The following is a 6,995-nucleotide window of genomic DNA, read 5'->3' as shown; positions in this document are numbered from 1 at the left end:
CTCCTTGAGGGTAATTTGTTAGCCTGAATACATAATAAGCACATCAAATTCCACACCCTAAGTGGAATACTTTTGTGTGAAAGAGTAACCCAGTCTCCTCTCCATCCTCTTAAGCATAAATTTTAATCTTTAATTAGTTCAATTTATGATGCATTTGTTATATAATTTTTACAAGCCAGACATTGTGCTAGGGACACAAATAAATAGTAAAAATAGAAAAGTCTATTCTTTAATCTCAATATATTTAGAAACTAACCAGGAATAAAGCCCTCTGCATGAGTATTTGCAATTATTCATGATAAAAGCTATTAGAGGAGGGGATCTCTTTTTTTATATCTATTGGTCTTGTGCCAAACCTGGATCTCAAATTTGTAATTTGTAAATATTACCATATAGAATGTGTATGCCTGTTATACACAACCTATTGAGAATTCACATGATGTCCTATGAAATTTTATTTAGAGAAAAAGAACAATGACACTTTAAATTCTTAGTTTAATAATCCATCTCTTTTTAATGGATTATTTTGTGTTCTGTGTTGAAAATGAAATTAAAGTCCAAACTTATTCTAAAAGTTTAATTGTTAACCTCCCTATCAATACTCAGTGGAAATATGCATCTACATTCTCTTCTGCCTCATTGTGTTTCTTGGATAGACCTTCTGGATAAATTATTTGCTTGGAGGAGCACACTCCTCCATTTTGTATCATGAAGTCACATGTCAATTTTTAGGAATACCAGTTTTAGAATTCTTGGTGTTTGTAAAGGACAAAGGTGATGATGAGGTAAGAAATTAGGAAATAACATTTTCGGACTGGGGTTGTGGCTCAGTGGTACAGCACTTACCTAGCATGTGTGAGTCACTGGGTTTGATCCTTAGCACCACATAAAAATAAATATATGAAATAAAGGTTGAAAAAGAATGCTTTAATAATAATAAAAAAAGGTCACTCTTTCAACAAATGATGAATCTGGGCATCAATAGAGAGTACTGTTGGATAACCAATCTCCTTGGTCAATTGAAAGCAATGACAGTTTTCTGGTTACTTAGAACAAAAATGTGTGTTTTGAAATATGAGCTATCTGAAATACAGTTAATGTATATTTCCTGAAATTTCAAAATCATTGGAAAATGAACACTTTGAGACTCAGATAAAGATATTTGCTATAATTTTATAGCTTAGCAGCTAGCTACACCAAGGTAAGTAGAATATTGCCACTTGGGGCAAAATGACTTATACAAAGACAGAATTCATTTGATGTATTCATGACTAACACATAAGCCAACTTATTAAGAAAAATGTAAATGATGAGGTATTTTTTTCCTTTTTCTTGTTAAGGTTTGAGTGATTTTTGTAAATTATGTTAATTCTGGCCTCTTCCAGGAAGTAATATGTGAGAAGTAGATAAATTTAGGACATAATTCCTTGGTAATTGGATTGTGTTTCTCTCTCTCTCTCTCTCTCTCTCTCTCTCTCTCTCTCTGTGTGTGTGTGGTGTGTGTGCACATCTGTGTCTATGTGTGTGTTTGCATTTCTTTCACTTATTCATTAAAATTTTTAGTGTGAAAGTGATGAATCAGTTTTAACAAGTTCTTCTAATCATTATATGTAATAGTGAAGATCTTGCAGACCTTCTGATTATAAATGAGAAGAATAATGTGATGACATATCCTGATATTCCTCCCTAAATTCCTTCATGAAACTTAAAAATACTCCAACAATACCAGAGTATCTTAAATTCCTCATTCTGCCTCTCTTCCTAAGGCCTAGATGTCATGATTTATGTAATTCATTCACTTAACATTTGTTTTTCTCTTCATATACAATATGCTGGGAGGGGTTCTGCAGACCCATTTATGCTCCTCCCTTTCATGCCATGTTTTTACAATCTGAAGAAAAATGATTTTCATAGTATTTTCTTTCTTATGGCACATGACTATAACTTCTGTGCCACAGCATCTTATTCCTTTACAACAGGAGAGAATGTTTTCATATTGACAACTGCCTAAGCAATCAAGGGTGGTTTTATGTAGATTTTGGAAGTCACAGTGTACTGAAAAGAAAATTTAACACCAATCTTACTAGGTGGACATTGCTCCAGCAGGAACTGAAAAGGATCTTTGGGGAAAGCAGGAACTGATGGATTAAGGTCTTCTGAAATCACTTGTGGCTGTAAAAGATACTGCTCTAATAATCAGGATGTTAGCCCCAGTGTTCTGGAGAAGTTCCAGTTCTGTAATTACTTCTGCCTACCTACTTCCCTCCCTGTAGTTTTAATGAAATTATTTTCTTTTTTTGGAAAGAAAAACAAACTAACAAAGCCATTTCCAGTTAAAGCAATATTCCAATTATTTAATATATATGCACTGCAATTTTAATAATAAAGTGACCATATATATATATATATATATATATATATATATATATATATAAAATATTCTTACAAAATATTGAATTATATGCTTCAAGTAGACATTTGTTCATATAAAAACAAAAAAACAGAGATATTTCAACTGTTTTGAAGTACATGTGGGAATTTGGAATTTCAGAAATGTTCTGTTTACAATATAATTTAAGGAAATAATTATTAAATAACATGCTTTTAACTTTTTTTTTTAGACAGAAGCCTTTATTCTAAATGGTATTAAATTAACGTGTTATATTTAAGTGTGACATTGTGACTGAGATCTCTGGATTAACACATTTTTTAGAATTGATTTTTGGTATCTATTGAAAATCTCCTTGATGCTATGGACAAAGTTTTTATTTATTTGCTTAATTTTTTATTTTAATTAGCTATATATATGATGGTAGATGGCATTCATGTACTTTGATATATCATAAATATATGGGATATAACAACTCATTTTTCTGAGTATATATGTTGTAGAATCACATGGGTCATGCAGTCACATATATACATAAAGCAGTAATGTCTGTTTGTTCTACTATCCTTCCTATCTCTGCATCCTCTTTCCTCCTCTCCCTTCACTTTCCTCTACCTAGTTTAAGGTAACCCTATTCTTCTCTAGGGCCACCTCCCCCCTTATTATGGATTAGCATGTACGTATTAGAGAAAACATTCAACCTTTTTTTTAAATTTTTTTATACTTTATTCCTTATATCAATAGGTTAAGAAAGTAAAATTTTCCCAGGTACTGATTTATAGATACTATTTATAAGTAGAATCAAAAAGCTCAGTTTCACAAACAGTAACATTCAGTGATCTCTTTAAATGCAATTTTAATCCTTATTTTAAGCTAAGGGCAATAATTTAATGCAGTAAGTTAAATTCACACAAAACCTGTATACTGTGAACTACAAAAGTGGTTTTTGTAGCTACATACAGTTTTAGTCAACTACACATTTCCACAAGTACTTACAAATATGTTAAAAAAAAAACACTACCCCAAATGCTTATCCTACCATTAGCTCATTAAACATTGCCATTCCTGCTCCTGAAAGTAGATGATTGGGAAAATGAGTTCTAAAACTTAAAATGTAACCTAAGTCCAAAAGATTTTAAATCAAAAAAGTCTTTCAACATGGAAGCATCAACATGAAACTTTTAAGTTTCTAAAAAAATAAAAATAAAAAAATCACTCTTTAGAAAATATTAAAACAAATTATCATTTAAGACACATAAACATTCTTACAAAAACTTGTAGTTTCAAATATCATCTCCTTAAAAGAAAACCAGTTCACTATCTTTAATAACATCTCAGACCACTGTTGTCTAAAAACTTCAGAATATGTAAGGCATATGTCTCAGCTGTCATAGTCAAAATGACACTTAGATTTCACATATTAAACAGCTATAGTATAGCTTATAATGGCACAAATATACCTAACACATAAATACTACTTCATCCTTTAGATAGTCAAAAGTCAGAAGGAACTGCATAATTTGTAAGGTACTTTAACTTACGTGTAGTCATTAAACTCAGTAAGTAATTCAAGTATAGTCATGTAAAGGCAGGCAATTAAAGGCTCAAGGATCACTCTAAAATCAAAGACATGAAAATAAAGGCTGAAAACTTTGTTTCTCCATCTTTCATTTACATGCCTAGATATTAGGACATTACTGAACAAAATACACAATTATTATATATGATTTCCACAGAATATAATGAAATTTCATGAAGTACAAAAATTATCAAGATCCGTAGTTTGCTTCATCAAATGCTTTTCTAGCTCGTTTCAATTCTTCATTCATGGTAAGCAAGTCTTTAACCCTAGCAAACTTCCTTGGGTCCTTTCGAATCAAGAAGACGATATCTTCAACTTGTACTCGACCTTGTCTTCCAATTGACATTGCCTTGTGAGTCATTTCAGTGATGAACTCTATGACAAGATCTTCAAGAATATCCACTGACTCAGTGTAAGGATTATTCTTTAGAAAAAAGTCTCTTTCTTTTACCCTGTCCACCTTCTGCACCTCCTCCAATTTCTTCATTTTCCTCCTCAAAGGCCAGGTCTTCTTCTTCATCTGCCATCCCACTAGCCCGCCAGCCCACAGCACAACCATTCAACCTTTGATTTTGGGGGGATTGGCTTCTTTCACTTAGCATGGTATTCTCCAACTCCATCCATTACTGGCAAATGCCATAATTTCATTCTTCTTTAAAGCTGAGTAATAAGACCACAGTTTCTTTATCCATTCATCTATTGAAGAACACCTAGGTTGGTTCCATAGTTTAGCAATTGTGAACTGAGCTGCTATAAACATTAATGTGGCTGCATCACTGTAGTATGCTGATTTCAAGTCGTTTGGATATAAATGGGATAGCTGGGTCAAATGGTGTTCCATTCCAAGTTTTCAGAGGAATCTCCATACTGCTTTCTATAGTGGTTGTACCAATTTGCAATCCTATCAGCAATGTTTGAGCATGTCTTTCCCCCCATATACTCACACATATTTATTGTTGCCTGTATTCTTGATGATTGTCATTCTGACTGGAGTGAGATGAAATCTTAGTATAGTTTTGATTTGCATTTCTCGAATTGTTAGAGATGTTGAACACTTTTTTATATATTTGTTGATCACTTGTATTTCTTCTTCTATGAAGTGTCTGTTCAGTACCTTAGCCCATTTATTGGATTATTTGTTTTTTTTTTGTATTAACTTTTTTGAGTTTTTCATATATCTTAGAGATTAATACTTTATCAGAGGTGCATGAGGTAAAGATTTTCTCCCAATCTGTAGGCTCTCTTATTGATTGTTTCCTTTGTGGAGAAGAAGCTTTCTAGTTTGAATCTATCCCATTTATTGATTACTGATTTTAATTCTTTTGCTTTAGGTGTCTTGTCAAAGAAGTCAGATCCTAAGCCGAGATGGTGAAGATTTGGGTCTACTGTTTCTTCTATTAGATGCAGGGTCTCTGTTCTACTGCCAAAGGGTCTGATCCACTTTGAATTGATTTTTGTGCAGGGTGAGAGATAGGGGCTTAATTTCATTTTGTTGAATATGTATTTTCAGTTTTTCCAGTACCATTTGTTGAAAAGATTATCTTTTCTCCAATGTATATTTTTGGTGCCTTTGTCTAATATAAGGTAACTGTAGTTAAGTAGGTTTGTCTCTATTCTATTATGTGTGTCCTCATTCTGTTCATTGGTGTACAAGTCTGTTTTGGTGTTAATACCATGCCATTTTTTGTTACTATAGCTTTGTAGAAATCAATAAACATAATTCACATATTAATATACTTAAAAACAAGAATCATATGATCATCTCAATAGATGCAGAAAAAGCATTTGACAAAATACAGAACAATTTCATGTTCAAAACACTAGAAAATCTAGAGATGGTAGGAACATACCTCAACATTGTAAAAGCTATCTATGCTAAACCCAAGGCCAACATCATTCTAAATAGAGAAAAATTGAAATTAATCTCTCTAAAAATGGAATAAGAGAGGGATGTCCTCATTCACCACTTCTATTTAACATAATCCTGAACCTCTAGCCAAAGAATTAGATAGCTGAAAGAAATTAAAGGGATATGGATAGGAAAAGAAGAACTCAAACTATCACTATTTGCTGATGACATGATTCTATATCTAGAAGAATTAAAAAATTCCACCAGAAAACTTCTAGAATTAATAAATGAATTCAGTAAGATAGCAAGATATAAAATTAACACCCATAAATCAAATGCATTTCTAAACATCAGCAATGAATCTGCCCAAAGAGAAATTAGGAAAACTATCCCAGTCACAATAGCCTCAAACAAACAAATGATGATGATGATGATGATCATCATCATCATGGAAATCAATCTAACAAAAAAGGTGAAAGACCTCTACAATGAAAACTACAGAACACTAAAGAAAGAAATTAAAGAAAACCTCAAAAGATGGAGATAGCTCCCATGCTCCTGGATTGGTATAATTAATATTTTCAAAATAGCCATACTACCAAAAGTGTTATACAGGTTTAATACAATTCCTATTAAAATTCCAGTGACATTCTTCATAGAAATAGAAAAAGCAATCATGAAATTTATTTGGAAAAAAATACACCCAGAATATCCAAAGCAATACTTGGTAAGAAAAATTAAGCAGGAGGTATCACAATATCAGACCTTAAACTGTACTACAGAGATATAAGCACAAAGTTTTAATAATTAGAAGATAAAATTAAAATTAAAAAAAATTATGCCAATATGGTTAATTCATTTTATTTCTCATGTAAAAAGAAACGAAAGTTTCAAAGACAGCTTTAATCTTGCCCTTGCTTATTTCTTAGAGGAACTGAAAATTTTCCTTAATAATTGAGCCATAAGACAGTTAAGAAAGAGAATAATTGTTCAGCAATATAAAACATTTTGTATTTTGAGTTATTATTGATTTTAAAATTCAAGAACCACAGAAGTTTAGCAATCAAACATATGCTTATTCTATGTGTATTATATTTTTGATTCTATGCATATTTAATCTTTTGCATTATCATTATTAGATGTACTTTTATCATTCTTCTTTTGGTCACATCTTG

The 6,995-nt window shown here is 31.7% G+C and overlaps 1 pseudogene across 1 annotated transcript; it reads right to left on the bottom strand.

Annotated features, from left to right (window-relative positions):
- Positions 1–3,158: 3,158 nt before the first annotated feature.
- LOC308642652 (transcription initiation factor TFIID subunit 13-like) lies at positions 3,159–4,516 on the bottom strand (annotated as a pseudogene). The gene has a single exon. The product of its transcript is annotated as a transcription initiation factor TFIID subunit 13-like (transcript).
- Between the last annotated feature and the right edge of the window lie 2,479 nt (positions 4,517–6,995).

The sequence above is a fragment of the Spermophilus citellus genome, assembly GCF_964194105.1.
Source record: "Spermophilus citellus genome assembly, chromosome: 2".
NCBI classification, from domain to species: domain Eukaryota; kingdom Metazoa; phylum Chordata; class Mammalia; order Rodentia; family Sciuridae; genus Spermophilus; species Spermophilus citellus.
The sequence above is the reverse complement of the archived record's forward strand: the minus strand, read 5'-3'. Positions and strand labels throughout refer to the sequence as shown.